The sequence below is a fragment of the Rhinopithecus roxellana genome, chromosome 2 (assembly GCF_007565055.1).
Source record: "Rhinopithecus roxellana isolate Shanxi Qingling chromosome 2, ASM756505v1, whole genome shotgun sequence".
In the NCBI taxonomy this organism is placed as follows: domain Eukaryota; kingdom Metazoa; phylum Chordata; class Mammalia; order Primates; family Cercopithecidae; genus Rhinopithecus; species Rhinopithecus roxellana.
In genome coordinates, this window is record NC_044550.1 from 144,451,591 (window position 1) to 144,470,452 (window position 18,862).

The following is an 18,862-nucleotide window of genomic DNA, read 5'->3' on the forward strand; positions in this document are numbered from 1 at the left end:
TCTCAACGAAGCCTTAAGACAGCCTCCAAAAATTTATACAGAGGGGTTTTACTTTGTCCAGCGAAGGTTCTACTTCCAACCATCACAAGTACCAGAATTTTAAACTTTTACTATAAAAATCTCTATGGGATTATATAATCTTTTAACCATCTTCTTAACTTGAAACTTTTTTAACTAAACAAATATGACAAGACAGAATTAAAATTGCACTGATCATAGAATGCAAACTGATAGTCAATGAAGTTCTAAGGAAAGTATAAATTAGTGAAATATTGTCATTCATTTAAAAACGTACAATTAAAAGCAAGTCAAATGAACTACCGATACTTTGACACCTACTACAAACACAGCAGATTGTACCAGGTATAGAAAGGAAAAAGACATGTGACACAGTTACTGGCAACAGGGAACTTAGTATGTTGGAGGAACATGACACGGAACTCTATACAAACATTGGATCACAGACATCACAGAATGCAAGGAAGTTGGATAGGTCAGGTGGAGCCATTTTCTGTCAGATAAACCTATTAGACACATTTTAAAAATGTAACATGATATGTCCACACCTCCTATCTTAAAAGAATACCAATCAACAATCCTCTCAAAGTAAATTACATGCAACTAAGAAACTTTAACCCTTATCTTTCCAACATCCCTCATCACACAGTATTTATTTTCGATAAGTCTGAGTCTCCCACTATACAACAAAATATCAAACATCACGGGATGTCCTATTTAACTTTGATTCCTGGGCTCTTGGAACCTACAGAACGCATAATGATCCAATGTATTCTTGGTGAATACATAGTTGAGTGAATGAATGAATGAACAGTGTTATAATAGCAGCTGTTAATTTGGATTTATTTGAATATAAAGATTGATTCTTCACAGCAAAACACAGTTCAGGAGGCTTCTACAAAGTTATGTTTCTTCCTTTCTTTCTTTCTTCCTTTTTTTTTTTTTTTTTTTAAGACTTGGGGGTCCTGCTCTGTCACCCAGGCTGAAGTACAATGATGTAATCAGAGCTCCCTGCAACTTCAAACCCCTGGGCTAAAGAGATCCTCTCCAAAGTTGTATTTCATAAAACAAATGGCCAAAATAAATGATAAAATTAATTTAAAAAGTTGTTCATTGAAGCATTATTCACAAAAGGAAAAATGGCAACAATCTAAATTTTCAGCAGCTGGGTGGCATGCAGTTTTATTACGGTCATACACTGACAGATTATGGAACTATTAAAAATGACAAACAGGCTGTGCACGGTGGCTCACTCCTGTAATCCTAGCACTATGGGAGGCCAAGGCGGGCAGATCACTTGAGGTCAGGAGATCGAGACCATCCTGGCTAACAAGGTGAAACCCCATATCTACTAAAAATACAAAAAATTAGCTGGGCATGGTGGCGGGCGCCTGTTGTCCCAGCTACTTGGGAAGCTGAAGCAGGACAAGGGTGTGAACCGGGGAGGCGGAGGTTGCAGTGAGGAGAGATCATCCCATTGCACTCCAGCCTGGGCAACTGAACAAGACTTTGTCTCAATAAATAAATAAGTAAATAAATAAGACAAATATGAAGGCATGAAACAGAGAGAAATTAAGATTTAACAGGAATAAAAAATGAGTAGACTAGAGTAGTACATATGCTATAGCTACAAATGGATAAAAATATGTACACATGTAAAAAGACTAGAATGAAATACATACAAAATATATTTGTTATAGTATATCGGTTTATGGCTTACAGGTGATTTTTTTCCACTCTAAACTTTTTGTAGAACTGTTACATTGTGGACGGGTGCCGTGGTTCACACCTGTAATCCCAGCACTTTCGGAGGCCAAGGCAGGCGGATCACTAGGTTAAGAGATCAAGACCATCCTGGCCAACATGGTGAAACCCCATCTCTACTAAAAATACAAAAATTAGCTGGGCATGGTGGCCCACACCTATAGTCCCAGCTACTCAGGAGGCTGAGGCAGGAGAATCTCTTGAACCCAGAAAGTGGAGGTTGCAGTGAGCTGAGATCACGCCACTGCACTCCAGCCTGGAGACAGACTCTGTCTCAAAAAAAAAAAAAAAGAACAACAACAACTGTTACATTGCCATTTACAAGTCCTGTTGTAAAGGTAGAAGTTTCGGCCGGGCGCGGTGGCTCAAGCCTGTAATCCCAGCACTTTGGGAGGCCGAGACGGGCGGATCACGAGGTCAGGAGATCGAGACCATCCTGGCTAACACGGTGAAACCCCGTCTCTACTAAAAAATACAAAAAAAAAAAACTAGCCGGGCGAGGTGGCGGGTGCCTGTAGTCCCAGCTACTCGGGAGGCTGAGGCAGGAGAATGGCGTAAACCCGGGAGGCGGAGCTTGCAGTGAGCTGAGATCCGGCCACTGCACTCCAGCCCGGGCAACAGAGCGAGACTCCGTCTCAGAAAAAAAAAAAAAAAAAGAAGTTTCACAGTAAGTTTCTAACAGTAATTATTACAGTGATCATTAACAGTAACTTATTTCACCAAATCTAACTGCTACTGACTAGAAGATACACCAGTATTTTACATACTAATAATAAAAATCAAAGTTATGTTACATTCATAGGCCTTAAAATAATAATAAAAATAAAAATGCTGCCAATCATAGCTGTAAAATGTCAGTGATTGCAAGATATATCAAATTTCAAAGATATTAAAATGTGAAAAGATATGTCTTAGAATCAATAAAATATGTATTATAAAGTTGTAATATAAAAATATTTTATTTGTAAAAATGTGATCATTAGTAGTGACTAGATAACAAACTAATAAATCTATGAAAACTTTGATAGAAATCTCTTAAAGAAACAGGCTGGGCACGGTGGCTCACGCCTGTAATCCCAGCCCTTTGGGAGGCCGAGTTGGGCGGATCACTTGAGGTTGGGGGTTCGAGACCAGCCTGACCAACATAGAGAAACCCTGTCTCTACTGAAAATACAAAATTAACCGGGCATGGTGGTGCATGTCTGTAATCCCAGCTGCTCAGGAGGCTGAGGCAGGAGACTCACTCGAACCCAGGAGGCGGAGGTTGCAGTGAGCATTTCAGCCTGGGCAATAAGAGTGAAATTCAGTCCAAAAAAAAAAAAAAGAAAGAAAAAAAAAGAAAAGAAAGAAATGGCTTGATTCATAAATAGAAGTTTTATGTAAGAATTCTGAAAATAAAATACACAAGACATTGCACCACAGAGGACAAGTGTTCATCATGCCTCTGAGATAAAATGTTTCTGGTCCAAAAGAATTGAGTAAATGAATTATCAAAAAGAAATGAAATTGCTTGCTTTGACAGCACATATACTAAAATCAGAATAATACAGAGAAGATTAGCATGGTCCCTGCACAAGGATGACACACAAATTTGTGAAGCATTCCATATTTTTAATCAGTACATACACATATATCAAAGCATTATGTTGTACTCCTTGAATATATATAATCTTTGTTAATTTTTTTTTAAAAAAGAAAACATAACTAGAAAATTCTTGACTTCTGAGGAGCAGGGAAGAAATGAAGGGAGGGAGAAATTAAAGTAAGCCAAGAAGCCTGAACAAGATTCTCAGCTTCAGTATAAAGTAAGTCATTAAATGATTTGTTTGAGTGGCATTTCCTTGAAAATAAGACTGAAGCTGACAGCCAGGCACGGTGGCTCACGCCTGTAATCCCAGCACTTTGAGAGGCTGAGGCGGGTGGATCACAAAGTCAGGAGACTGAGACCATCCTGGCTCATACAGTGAAGCCCCATCTCTACTAAAAAATACAAAAAATTAGTCAGGTGTGGTGGCGCACGCCTGTAGTCCCAGCTCATTGGGAGGCTGAGTCAGGAGAACGGCATGAACCAGGGAGGTGGAGCTTGCAGTGAGCCAAAATTGCGCAAGTGCACTCCAGCCTAGGTGACAGAGTGAGACTCCATCTCAAAATAAATAAATAAATAAAAGACTGAAACTGCCTATGGCACATAATCACAGAGATCACTCACTGAATTACAATAACATCAAATTTTTTACATGCTCTGTCTCAAAAAAAAAAAAAAAGACTGAAACTGCCTATGGCACATAATCACAGAGAAGGTCACTCACTGAATTACAGTAACATCAAATAGGGTGTAGAGAGGTAATGAGTCTACATATTCAGTGGAATATCATGATTCAGAAAATCAGAATTAAAATTTGTAATTTTCAGACCACCGGTCCTCTAAGCTTTTCTCCCTAAGTTCACTCTTTGGCTTTTCATTTAATATAATAATGACAATTAATTAATGTCACCTAAACTTTTAGCAGTTCAGCATGAAGAAAACATGAGAAACTTTCCAGTTGGCTATCAAATCATGGGACACTACCTTAACTATCCACGAGAGTGTAACTACAATAATGCAACAAATAATAAGAACAAACTACAATAAGTAGTAAGACAAAGGCATTATCCAAGGAACAAAAAATGGCAGAGACATTCAAGTTCATTATTTTAAAGTGCTGATTATTTAAACCCTTCATGCATCTACATATGTAAGGTAAAGGTGCCTTTTTCATTGCCAAACTACAAAAACAAGAAAACTGAAGTCTAATACTGAAATAATCTATGATGATTTGTATAATAATAATTTATCAATGAAAGTCATAAAAGCCAACCTCCCAGAAAAATCAACAAAACCAAGAGGCGGTTCTTTGAAAAGACTGACAAAATTGACACTCCTGTAGGTAGACTGACTGAGAGAGAGAAGACTAACTAAAATTGGAAGTGAAAAAAGGGACATTACTACTGTTTCTACAGCAATCAAAAGGATTATAGGAGTATAATTACCAACAAATTAGATAACCTATATGAAAAGAACAAATTCCTAAACACAAAACCTACCAAAACTGAATCATGAAAAAATAAAAAACCTGAACAGATCTATAACTAGTAGAGACATTGATTAGGAATCAAAAACCTCCCAACAAAGAAAAGTCAAAGACGAGACGGCTTCACAGCTAAATTCTATCAAACGTTTAAAGAAGAATTAACATCAATCTTTCTCAACAACTCCAAAAAACTGAAGAAGGAACACTTTCAAACTCCTATCAGACCAGCATTACTCTGATACCAAAGAAAAACAATTACACTATTTAAAAAAAAGAAAACTGCAAACCATTATTTCTCATGAAAATTGTGCAAAAATCCCTAGCAAAAGAACACTAAACCAAATTCAACAGTTTATTGAAAGGATTATACACCATCATCAAGTGGGACTTATACCTGAAATGCAAGGATAGTTCAACATATGAAAATTGATCAATGAAATGCACCACATTAACAGAACAAAGAGGAAAAAACACATCATCATCATCATCATCATCGTCATCTCATTTGATACAGAAAGAGCATTTGACAAAATTCAGCAATCTTTCATGATAAAAAACACTCAACAAATTAGGAATAGAAGGAAACTATCTCAGCATAATAAAGATCATATATGAAAAACCCACAGCTAATAGCATACTCAATGATAAATGACTGAAAGCTTTTCCTGTAAGATCAAAAGGAAGAAAAGAATGTCCACTTTCACCACTTCTTATCAACATAGTTCCTAGCCAGAACAATTTGGCAAGAAAAAACAATTCACCTAAATTGGAAAGCAAAAAGTAAAATTATCTTTGTTTGCAGATGACATAATCTCACAGGTAGAAAACCTTAAAAATTCCACATGAAAAAAAAAACCTGTTAGAATAACATAAAAATCAAATAAATGGAAAGGGCTGGGCATGGTGGCATGTATCTATAGTCTTAGCTACTCAGGAGGCTGAGGTAGGAGGATTGCTTGAGCCCAGGAGTTTAAAGCTATAGAGAATTGTGATCACACCACTGCACTCCAGTCTGGGAGACAGACTGAGGCCCTTCCTCTAAAAAATAAATAAATAAATATCAATGAAATAAAAAATGAATGGAAAGACATCCTGTGTTCATAGATTAGAACACTTAATATTGTTAAGTCATCTATACTACTTAAAGCAATGCAATTCCTATTAAAACACCAATGATGTTTTCTGTAGAAACAGAAAAATCAGCATTTATTCTCTTTTGAAATATACCTTAAAACTTACCAACAATCACCTCTATTTAATCTATAAAGTATATTCAACATCACAAATCAGAAGCTATTAAATCCATTCAGATACAGAGGATTCAATTTTTTTTTTTCTTTTCTTTTCTTTTGAGATGGAGTCTTGCTCTCTCACCCAGACTGGAGGACAGTGGCACGATCTTGGCTCACTGCAACCTCCACCTCCCAGGTTCAAGTGATGCTTCCAACGCAGCCTCCCGCATTGCTGGGATTACAAGCATGCACTGCCATGCCTGGCTAATTTTTTTTTTTTTTTTTTTTTTTTTTTTTTTGTATTTTTTAGTAGAGATGGGGTTTCACCATGATGGCCAGGCTGGTCTCAAGCTCCTGACCGCAAGTGATCTGCCTGCCTCAGCCTCCCAAAGTGCTGGGATTACTTGTGTGAACCACTGTGCCCAGCCAGAACCCAATATTTTAAACAAAGTGGTATCATCACTAATACTCAGGCCTACAGTGGGACATTTTACATAAGACAATCACAGGGGAGACTTGTTGAGCTTATAATCATCAGAGAGCAGTATAATAATAAATAATGGGGGGATAGCCTTTTCCAGCAATAGATGCATGGACCTCCACAAAATAGCTGCAGTCACAAACCAAGGCAATGTTAAGAATGGTAACCATCATCATCAGATACAGACAAGTTGAATCTATTCAAAACTTGTATGAGGTACTTTTAGGAGTTATTATAGATTCATAGAATTCGTGATTGACAAGGACCTTAAAAATCCTGTTACATGTGAAACCACTTAATGGATAAGAAAATGAGGACTGCAGAAGAGGTGCATGATGTCTACAAGGTCACATAAGGAGGTGGCACAACCATGACTGTAATTCAGGTTTCCTGCATTCCTCTATCTTCTCTAATCAAACTCCTGAGCTAAAGGTCAGGAGTACTACCTTAGTCTGTTGATGAAAATGTCACCACAAAGTGGTTTCTCAAAGACTCTTGACCATATCAGTATACAACCACTATGGTTAATCAACTCACCCCTGCCCTAGCAAAGGAACCTCCTAGGATTATATGGGGAGCTTTGTACTGATACTAGACTTTTTGACAGCTGTGGCTATTGCCATCCCAGCCCTGTGGAAAGGGGCTAGGATCTGCACTGTGAGAGGTGTACTTCCCATTGTCAATTATCCTGGGAAGAAGCAGATCCTGAGATAAGAAATGGAAACTAGCAAGGAAAGACGTCGGAGAAGGAAGGAGGAAATCCTCCCTCTTCCAGGGTCTCATTCTCTTTGACGCCTAGATTCTACATCTAGCTGTGCTGAGTCACTTCTGAAGGCAGGGACTGGATGGTCTAAACCAGAGAGGCAGCCCAGTAGAGAGCACAGTGAGGAATAGGTCTATGACTGCCATAACTAGCAGTTGGTTTGTTTTTTTTTTTTAAGTCATAAACTCAACTTCTATCTTCTCTAGGGAATTAAGGACATGTTTCCAGACGAGGGATGGAATGGAAAATGGGAAAGCAGAGTCCCCAAAGAGCTATCACAATGCTGGCAGCAATGCTTAGCAGGGTGAGCAATGAAAATGGGAATCTTTGAAAGAGGAATCAAGGCATGATGTCCAGGCTCACCTCATCACACGAAAATGGTTTCTCTTCCTGTTCACCTCAGAGAAAGGGGCATTAATTTTTTTTTCTAGGTAACAAAGCTGGGAGAAGGGGCAGTAATTTAACTAAGAGATCCAGTGGGTTTCCTTGCAAACCATCACAGGTTAAACACAGATTTCTGGACACCGACAACCGAGGGTGATATCCAGTGGGTGGGTGTCAGGATGACCATCCAGAACATGTACAGTCAGCATCCTTCTGATTGGCCAGAAACTGCCTACTAACTACAGGCTAAATATCCCTTACCCAAAATGCTTGGGAACAGAAGGGTTTTGAACTTCAGATTTTGGGGATTTTGGAATATTTGCATTATATACTTACCAGCTAAGCATCCCTAATCTGAAAATCTGAAATCCAAAATGCTCCAATGAACATTTTCTTTGAGCATCATGTCAGCTCTCAAAAAGCATTGGATATTTTCGTATTTTGGACTTTGGTTTTTTTCAGGGAAGCTCAACCTATGTTTTGAGTCTCACCCTTCCAACAATCACACATTTTTCCATCCTCAGTATCTGGTATTAACTCCTGAGCCTGAGAGAACACCAACCTTGGTGTTACACACTTCATGTTTATCCCAGATTCAGGAGTTAACAAAAATTATATTAATAAGCTAAGCAGCAGATATTAGTATTTCTATTTTATGGGCTAGAAAGTTGAGGCTTAAAGAAAAAACTCATTCACAGATAGCCGGTGGAAGAGTCAAAATTTAATTCAAAGATAAACAGAATTTCCAGATTATATAGTGTCAGTCCCTCTACTCTGTTAATCTACCCTCTTTTAAAAGATGATACTGCAGGGTAAAAGTCACTATGGGACCTGAAGGTAAATGCATCACTATTTCATAAAATATTGATATGGAAAAGAGTGTTCATAAGCATGTTTTGATCCTACACCCATTTGTCTCCTACTGCAATTACTGTCAAGCATTACCTGAACACCAAAAGCTTTTATTTTACATACATTTATATAACAAAAGACTAGTTTGTTTCTTCAAATCCATGTATATGAACTATAATGCCAATTCAACGCTATTTATTAAGTAAAAAAACCTGAACATACATTATATGGCTTCCCATTGAATCCCTATATGAATATCTCCTTTGATTAAAACACCACCATTTTCATCAAAAGACACAATTTAACAGAAGATTTAAGGGAAAATTTTGAATTTAACAATTTCCCTTCCAGTCGTTTCTTTAAACCTGACAGAATCTTTGTTCTAAGAAGTTATATTATTTTACTTTCTACTTAAGAAATACATGAAAAAGGATCTGAATTAAACTACCACTGTGATGGAAACACTGAAACTCTAAATCAAAACAAGCTATGATAAGATTTTCTCAAAGGATGCCAGATTCCCTAAACACTACCCATCATCATGACAACCTTTAAGTGCCCTCTCTCCTATGGCTATGCCAACAACTGGTTATAATAAAAGTTCATTTTGTTGAAATCAATTAATTTCTCTCTACAGTACATTTGAGCCTTTTCAGCCACTGCTCATTTTTTCTTTTTTCTACTTATAAGACATCAGACACTAGTCTGATATGTAATTTTACTGATACTACATCCACATTGAGTTCATCAAAGCAGTCTGAATGCTGTAAAGATTTTTTTAAAAAGATATAGAATGCTACAAAATTCCTTTATTAGTAGGGTGGTTATTTAATTTATTATCCAAACCAGGACATTTTTAATATTGAAAGGGGTCAGTATCAAAAATTATGCCAGAAGAGCAGGCATAGCTAGGATTGTCCCAGCAAGTTAGTATGTATGGTCACCTAACTTATTAAGGAACCAAATACTGCATATAAAAGCTGAAAGTCTCAAAAAATGAAATAAAGACCACGGTGGGGAAGAAGGCATAGAGGGCTCATATGTGAGCAGAAAGTCAGAAGAGTCAGAAGTCAAAGGAAGACTGCAGTCTCTCTCAAGCACCAAAACCTAATGTCATTTCCAGACTACCTAGACACTGCTCTTCCTCTCCTGGTTACTGCAACAGTCTGTAAGTGTGAATTAAGTCCGTCATATGCCATGTGATCTGATCCCTGGTGTATTTGTCAGCTTATTTTATTGTCACCCTCACACTCTCCCTAGATACCATCTGAACTCATCCCCCATCTATGAGGTTCCTCTCCCCTTGCTTCGGTATTTTATTTCCCATCACCGAGCCAATCAGAGTTGTACTAGGCACTATGCTAAGTTATCTTCTCCACAAAAAGGGGGATCCAAAGCTGAATTATATATAGTCCTTGCGAGGTAACTGTCCAAAATTTTTGTTTGCAAGACTTTGTTTAAAATGCAATACAGTTTTTGCTCCAACCTCCATTTCTGCATGTCCAAAGCAGCCCAAACAAGGAGTACAGCTACAAAGTATGCTGGTGAAGTCACCCCTCTGTTTATTTGCAGATAATTTTGTATATACAATGAAGCAAAAGAATTAAAAAGTAATCTTTGTGAAGGTGTCAACATTTTTACATCTTGAAAAACTTCATAAAAGCTATCCCAAACAAGACACTGTGGCCTTTTAGGGGAGCAACATATCAGTATACTCTTTCTTGCATTCCTACTTCCTCCTTGAAGCTGGTGAGGGACTGACTGTGTCTTTCCCATTACTGAATCACCAACACCTTGCAGAGTTATCTAGCACAACACAGGCACTCCGTAAATGTCTACTGAGTAAATGAATGAATGAGGGGCTCATGATGATTTCTTTCTTCTACAACACTGTGATTATATATTAACTACTTTTTTCTTAATCCCAGCTCCTCAAGATCTTTGCTCCATTGATTATGTCCTCTTAAAAGGCAGCCCCTATATAGTAACAGCTTTGAGGTCAGCCAAAAAATCCGACCAAATACCCAGCAACTTAATAGCAAGGTAACCCTGAGCAAGTTTTGTAATCACTCTCTATGCCCTATTTTTTTTAATCTATAAAATAGACACATTTTGCAAGGTTTTGTGGTATTCGTGAGATCTGAACATAACTTATGTAAAGGGCCAGGCAGGAATCCAATAAATGCTAAATAAAAGAATAAATTGCTATTCTCTTCTGTGATCCAGATCAAAATGCAGCCATCAAAATCTAATTTGCCAAAGCTGATCTTCATTCAAACAACAGATATGCATCCAGGGCTATAAGGCACAACTAGAGTCTGTCTGCTGTTGAACATCAAAGGAGTTTAACATCTGCTTTTAAATGCAGGAAAACAATAATTAGTTCACCAGTAAAAGGAAAAGTTCACAGGATCTTATTTGCTTTACCAAAGTATCGAAGTATTAAGGGATTACCAGCTTACAGTAGACTGAAGCTTTCTTGCAGGGATCACATAGTGGGTGGAGGCAAACCTGGAGATGGGTTTTTTAAGTTGGCATTGCTAGATCCTGCTTTTCCCTGTCAAGAATGCACAAGCCAAGTCTGCCCATAGTTTAAAGCACAAAACTAAGCAGCTACAGACAACAAGAGTAAGATTTGGTCTGAGTTCGAGACCAGCCTGGCCAACATAGTGAAACCCCCGTCTCCACTAAAAATACAAAAATTAGCCAAGCATGGTGGTGTGTGCGTGTAGTCCCAGCTACCCAGGAGGTTGAGGCAGGAGAATCGCTTGAACCCAAGATGCGGAGGTTGTGGTGAGCTAAGATTGCACCACTGCATTCCAGCCAGGGCAACAGAGAAAGACTCCGTCTCAGAAAAAAAAAAAAGATTTCATCTGAACAGAGTTTTCCTTCAACTGTGCTCGCTCTTCTAGCAATCTAAGATGTAAAACTTCAAAAGAGAAAAATATCACCGGCCTCTGTTCAACTTTAAATTCATGAAAGAAAATATGAAACTCTACCGCGGGAATACATTTGTTTTTGCTACACAACAATGTTCTAAGAGACCCATTCTGCTGTGGTTTCACCCTCTCCTTCAGGCCAAGCAGAGGCCAATGGGAATAAAGAGCTGTCCTGTGTTCTATTTCCAGAACACCTGAACTTACTGTCCGACTGAGGCTACGAGAGCTATTTAGAGGCCCTTACCTTCCTCTTTTCCAGTAACATCAGCAGAAATGAGCTATAAAACTTCCCCTAGGGTTTGGTTTCCTTTCTCACAGCTCAGTTGTGTTGCTCTCCTGGAAGATGAAAGAAACCCCAGAGTTTTTCAAAGCCCAGATGAAATGTTGATCTCAAGTAATATTTTCCATTTTCTTAAAAGCCATCATTTCCTACTTTACTCAGGCACACAGAGTATGAAGCAAAGCCCAAACTACCTCCTTAGGGTTCACGAGAGTAGATGCAGTCAGTAGTTACAAGAGCATGTGAACTCTGGTTTAAAAACAGCAAAGGGTCATCCCGAGATAAACATAGGCTATAATACTGAAGTGCTAAATTCTGTCCTACAAGCTCACAATTTTGGCTTCCTTTTAAGCGTATCTGAGCAAAATGTGGCTTCCAAGTGGATAAGGATTTTTTTCTTCCTAAGTTCCTAAAGAACCAGGTACATGAACCTATGATCACAGCCTGTTTTCTTACCCATCCTTATTTCCCAGACTTTTTCTGGCCAAGGGTTAAAAAGTTCGTAAGTAGGGCTGGCGGTGGTGGCTCACGCCTATAATCCCAGTACTTTGGGAGGCCGAGGTGGGTAGATCACTTGAGTTCAGGAGTTCAAGACCAGCCTGACCAACATGGAGAAACCCCACCTCTACTAAAAATACAAAATTAGCCAGGCATGGTGGTGCATGCCTGTAATCCCAGCTACTTGGGAGGCTGAGGCAGGAGAACCGCTTGCATCTGGGAGGTAGAGGTTGCGGTAAGCCAAGATTGTGCCATTGCACTCCAGCCTGGGCAACAAGAGCGAAACTCCATCTCAAAAAAAAAAAAAAAAGTTCATAAGCAGAAGAGATGGAATCCAAACCTATACAGTCTGACTCCAGGGTGTCTGATAGTCATTTGCCCTTAACGGTCACTTTGTTGTCTACATCTGACTCCAGCAGGCACCAAACAACAGTGACTGTCAGCTATAAGTATGTGAGGTAGTGCATATGTTAATTTGCTTAATTTAGGATTGACACAATGTATACACATTTCAAAACATCATGTTGTATACTATAAATGTATATAATTTTTGTCAATAAAAGAAGAAAACAAGTGACCACTGGCCCAAGGGGCTCCATATGAGTTAGAAACTGATGTCCTTACTAATATGAATGACAATGTAATATTTTTTATGAACTCAAAAATATCATTGATGACACTGGAGTTTTATACCTGCCGCAGCAATGAAGCAGCAAGCATAGCTTTATAACCTCCAAAAAGGGCTTGCAAGAAGTACACTTTAGTCTTGGCTTCAGTCTTTGACAGCAAGTCACAAATTATTTTTCAGATAAAATGGCAATTAGAAATTTCTTGAAACTTTAACCATCAGTCCAAATACCAAACTAACATCCAAGAAGCTCTTTTTAAGTTCTACTGGACTACAACTGCAACTGAAGCTTTACCTATAGAAGGAAAAATTATTTAACTTTAGAAGACAGAAGGAATCTTAGCGATTATTAATTCTATCAATTTAAAAAAGGGAGTCTCCCTTTGTCACCCAGGCTGGAGAGCAGTGGTGCCATCTTGGCTCACCACAACCTCTGCCTCCTGGGTTCAAGCGATTCCCCTGCCTCAGCATCCTGAGTAACTGGGATTACAGGCACGTGCCACCTCACCCAGCTAATTTTTGTATTTTTAGTAGAGACGGGATTTCGCTATGCCGGCTAGGCTGGACTCGAACTCCTAACCTCAAGTGATCCACCTGCCTTGGCCTCCCAAAGTGCTGGATTTATAGGCATGAGCCACCGCACCCAGCCTCTGTCAACCACATTTTATTGTCTTATCGGTCATATTTTATTAAGCAAGGTGCTATGAAAGACAAAAAAATTAATGAGACTTGACCCCAGCCCTCAGGATCTAACAGTATAGCAAAATAAATGAAATGTTACATAAATATCACTCAATTCAAGTTGAAAACAACAAAGGATGCAAGGAGGATACCAAAGGAGTGAAAACAGAAAAGATCACTTATAAATGTGGCAAAATGGTTAAGAACACAAACATGACCGTCACAGTGGTGGGTTCAAGTATTAACAATGCCACTCCTTGGCTGTGTGACATTAGACAAGTTATTTTACCTGTTAGGGGCTCAGTTTCAAAATCTTGAAAATGGGATAATAACATCCACTGTTGAAAGCAGATACAAAATTAAATAAAATAAAACAGGCAAAGTTTTTAGTACAGTTCCCAGCACACTCTCAAGGGCTAAACAACGGCTAGCAGCAGCCTGCACTCCCAGATCCATCATTTCTCCATCTCTCGTATTTCACCCCTTCTCTTAACTGGTCTGTCCAGGGCTCTGTCAGACTCTATTATTAACTCTACTTTAAAGATGAGGAAGTAGGCTTTCAGAGGATAGGGAACATGCCCATTGACAAACAGCCAATAGCTTAGTATGCCCACCTCCAGACTCTTAGGCCCTAGGGTACACTGTTTTATCTTTACTTATCTAATCCTATTGTTTTCAAAACAATTAAAAGCAAGTAGATCATCCCATTGTGCAAATTATAAAAGGTGCTCTCTCTAGGCAGGCCCAGCCCCATGAGTGCACAGCTTGACAACATGTGTGCTGGGTGGTTCTAAGTCCTCCTATCTGCTGCTCACACCTACACTTCTGCAGTGAACAATCTATACAACCTCACATGGTATCCCTGGGTCTCCAGCCTCTGGTTTTCTCTTTTCCAGACTATATTCCATGCTACTGCCCAAGTGATCTTTATAAAACTCCCATCTAATAATTTCTCCTTTTAAAACTCTGGATGGCTATTTATTGTTTAGAAACTCTAAGTCTCTAGCATGGCACACATGCGACCTTTCTCACTCTGGCACCTTTTGGATCTCAGGGTCCACTCTGTTCCCACACTCCATACCCCAGCCACGGTGGAGTTCTTGCCACTCTCTGGATATGCCATGAGCTCCCATTCCTCCATGCCTTGGCATATGCTTTTTCTACAGCCCCAGTTATCTCCCTACTTTCCGTCTTCTCACTCAGCCCTCAAGTCATACTTCAGTTCCAGTTCTTCAATGCAGTGAACAGACTTCCTGATTTCTCAGCTGAAATGACTGCTTGTCCTGTGCATACCTACAGCATTCTCGAATCAGCTTTCACCACCAGCTCATGGGAGTCAGGAAGATATTGCAGGGCTTTGTAGTTAGATGCATCATAATTGGAAGCCTGACTCAAACATGTTCTAACTGTATGAAGGTAGCAAGTTACTTTTCCCCCGAGTTTCAATAATGCCCACCCCTAGAATTCCTGTGGACATCAAGTGCTTAATATCAAGTGCTTAATGGTATGGCCTCCAAACTTACTTGGGCAACAGAGTCACTCTAAGGGCAAAATACCCAGAAATCCTGATAGATATATTTAATTGTATCATGTGAACTAAGAAATAGTCTACTAGAAAAAAAAATTATGACACTATAGGCATACAGGCTTCCAAATATAAAACGTGTGTGTATACACACACATCCATGTTTTCAAAACCACTCTCTACATTTACCAATTAAATGTTTGTAATTTGTTTAACTTTCCTTTTACCATTTCCTAATTTAACTTAAAAAGTAGCAGCAGGTACCAAAATCGTAATGGGAGGGAAAAAACCCTAAAAATTAGAAAACACATATTCCTAACTTATTCTGAAAGGCATAGGTCAGTAAATATCATTATTGAATTTTAGTCACTGAATGTCTCATCTAAGAATATAATATCCATTCCACTGCTTTTCACATTGTACATGCTACATAAATGTTATTTAAATCTAATTTTGAAACTCAAATTAAGTTCCCTAAAAGGAAGGACATATCTCATTCATCTTTGAATAATGAGCTCCTGGCACACAGTAGTTGCTCAACAAATGTTAGCTCAATAAATGAACTAAAAATTAAGAAAGCACACAAAGGTTTATAAAACATTCTGGATCTCCAGTTAACCTGGACTGCGATTTGTTCCATAAATAAATTATATTCCAAAATCCATCAGTGTTCCTTCCGTACCCATCATTTCATCTGAGCTATCTGGAGTTTCTTTGGAGAAAGAAATACGTAGGTAAAATCCTCCCTTAGGCACAGAAATACTGATTAAGACAGCTCGGCGGGAGGAATATGTCACCTGCACTCTTGTGTAATGTAACAAAGGGATCAAAGAAGACACAAAGCTTTATACACAGCACCTGTCAGCCAGTGACACTTACCATTTTGAACACATATTCAGACCCATGAGCCTCCTATTCAGAATATGTCTGGTTACAGTAAACATGGTAAAGATTCTAGATGGGGAATCCTTTTCTGTTCTGTTCTCATATGAAGAACCTATGCCATAGATTCCACATATTTATACTCCTTTCTAACTGAAAGCCAGGATAGCCTAAAATTAAACAAAAGGCTAAGATCCAATTGTTTCCCTTTCACTAAAAATCATGCTGTAGGTAAATACTTATTAGCATAGATACGCATTATTTATTAAGTGGAAAAAGTAAGTTACCAAACAACTTGTTGCATACTCATTTAGGGTTAACATAAAACCAAACATAGACATGCATTAAGTAGGATAATAAAATACAAACTTTTTACTTCCTTTAAAATAATCCATGGCTAATTTTTTTGAAGATAGGTTTATATTTTATTACCATTATAGACTCACAGTTTCCAAAAATCTACCTCAAATAATCAATTTTCTGAATTGCTTGAAATGCTTGAAACAAGGAAGACTTTGAAGACACATGTAATTAAGAAAAAAGTGAAAGTAAAGGACAGAGGTTTAAAAAGAAGTGTGGAGGTTGTCTAGGGTTCTGAATTTTCTCTAAAATTGTGTGTTTGCTTTTCCAAAAAGAAACCACAAAGACATTTAAGTATCCCTTACAGTTTTCAAAGAGCCATTAGAAATATTCTCTTATGACTTTAATAAATATCAGAAAAGACATCTCCCTCCCTCCCCTCCCATTAACTTCCATATAACTTAACTAGTTCTTCAAAATCAGATTTATGTGCAGTACACTTCTGCATTATAACCTTCTCTTTTTTTAACCTTAAGGGTACATTGTAAACATCCTTCTGCATATATAAATATTCACTTGTAACATCAACTTTATTTTTACTAATTTTTTTTTTTAGAGTCAGCGTCTCACTCGAGTGTCAGGCTGTAGGGCTATGGTGTGATCATAGCTCATTGCAACCTCAAACTCCCGGGCTCAAATGATCCTCCCATCTCAACCTCTGGATTAGCTGGGACTACAGGCACTTATCACTAAAGCCCAGCTAATTTTTTATTTTTTGTAGAGACAGGGTCTCTTTTGTTGTCCAGGCTGGTCTTGAACTCTTGGGCTCAAGCAATCATCCCACCTCTGCCTCCCAAAGTGTTAGGATTAAAGGCGTGAGCCATGGCGTCTGGCCTTAACATCAAGTTTAGTACACAGAGATCTTTTTTTGTCACAGTCTCTTTGTCACAGACCTCTGTAACACAGGACTGTCTTTAGCTTACTGTAAACACACAAGTTCCACAGATGCCTTCCCTCTACAAAATGGAAACACAACTTTTACAACAATGCCACAATGTATCCCAAAAGGGAATATTTTGGTATAATGTAAAGAAAATATTGCACTAGAGATTATGTGAAATTTGAAAGAAATGCTGTTATTCGAAAGGCAGCTTAAGTAGCTTACTTTCTGAAGCTAAGTTATATTTCCAATCTAAACACCACTGCAAATATCTAGACCCTGAAGCCCAGAGAATCAATTGTTTGACCTTTTTGTTCTGTTTTTGTAGACAGACTGGGTGGCCTCCAACACAATCCTTTTTCAAATATCCTTCCAAAATGGCATAACAACTACAACACACAACTACAACACAAATATGTCTTTTAAGATTAATGTGTTATTACAAGACTACAAAATTCAACCTATAAATTTCTATTTTTTAAAAATTCCACTGACAATAATATTTCACTATTACAAATATTTCACTGTAACAAAAAAATTATTTTGGGTGAGATTTTCAAAGTCCTTACTTTCAACTAATTCATATTTTAGCAGAGACTTGACAGCCCTCAGAAATTACATGTGTATGTGCAGTATCTGTGTACGTCTGTGTGTATATGTGTTTGTGTGTTGCACATAGACGTACATGTTTTTCTGTTTGTTTTGTTTTGTTTTGAGATGGGAGTTTCCTTTTTGTTGTCCAGGCTGGAGTGCAGTGGCGCAATCTTGGCTCACCGCAACTTCCGCCTCCAGGTTCAAGCGATTCTCCTGCCTCAGGCTCCCTAATAGCCGGGATTACAGGTATGCACCACCATGCCCAGCTAATTTTTTTGTATTTTTGGTAGAGACGGGGTTTATCCATGTTGGTCAGGCTGGTCTTGAACTCCCAACCTCAGGTGATCCGCCCACCTCGGCCTCCCAAAGTATGTATTTTTTCAGTGCAAATATTTAACTTCAAATAAGCTTCAAAACTCAAGACCCTTACCTTATTATAGTTATTACAAAATAATACCCAATTTAATAATTAAACATATAGTTAAATACGATAACAATAGAGCTATAAAATCTGATCTTACTATTTAATGCTTTCATAGAACGAAAGCTAAGTTCTGTCTTGTTTTATTTTAAACATGTTTCAACTAGCTCATTTGTACTGCCAGAAATAGAGAGGAGCTATAAGACACAAAGCATAGAAAGTTTAGAAAGTTATCTAGCAATTTAATGGAAAAACAGTTCCTATTGTTGAAAATGTTTCTGGAGCATGCTAGAGAGGATATTTGTGTGTGTTTATGTACGTGCACGTGCATATTTTACTTTGCATATATTCTTAGGGGCATTTGATCATTCATAATTCCAAGTAGTATCCATTAAAAAAATAGATTGGCCGGGCGCGGTGGCTCAAGCCTGTAATCCCAGCACTTTGGGAGGCCGAGACGGGCGGATCACAAGGTCAGGAGATCGAGACCATCCTGGCGAACACAGTGAAACCCCGTCTCTACTAAAAAAATACAAAAAAAAACTAGCCGGGTGACGAGGCGGGCGCCTGTAGTCCCAGCTACTTGGGAGGCTGAGGCAGGAGAATGGC

At 38.4% G+C, this 18,862-nt stretch overlaps 1 protein-coding gene and 1 non-coding gene across 13 annotated transcripts in view; one reads left to right on the forward strand and one right to left on the reverse strand.

Annotated features, from left to right (window-relative positions):
* The window catches only part of APBB2 (amyloid beta precursor protein binding family B member 2), a 427,787-nt gene that overhangs the window by 278,607 nt on the left and 130,318 nt on the right, over window positions 1–18,862 (reverse strand). The window contains exon 4 of one of the 12 annotated variants that reach the window (XM_030921813.1): window positions 11,749–11,840. The exons of the other annotated variants lie outside the window; for them this stretch is intronic. The gene's annotated coding sequence lies outside the window, so the exon portion shown is untranslated. The remainder of the gene's footprint in view (window positions 1–11,748; window positions 11,841–18,862) is intronic. 12 annotated transcript variants of the gene reach the window in all.
* LOC115895768 lies at window positions 3,293–3,395 on the forward strand. The gene has a single exon (XR_004055883.1). It is a non-coding gene; the product is annotated as a U6 spliceosomal RNA (small nuclear RNA).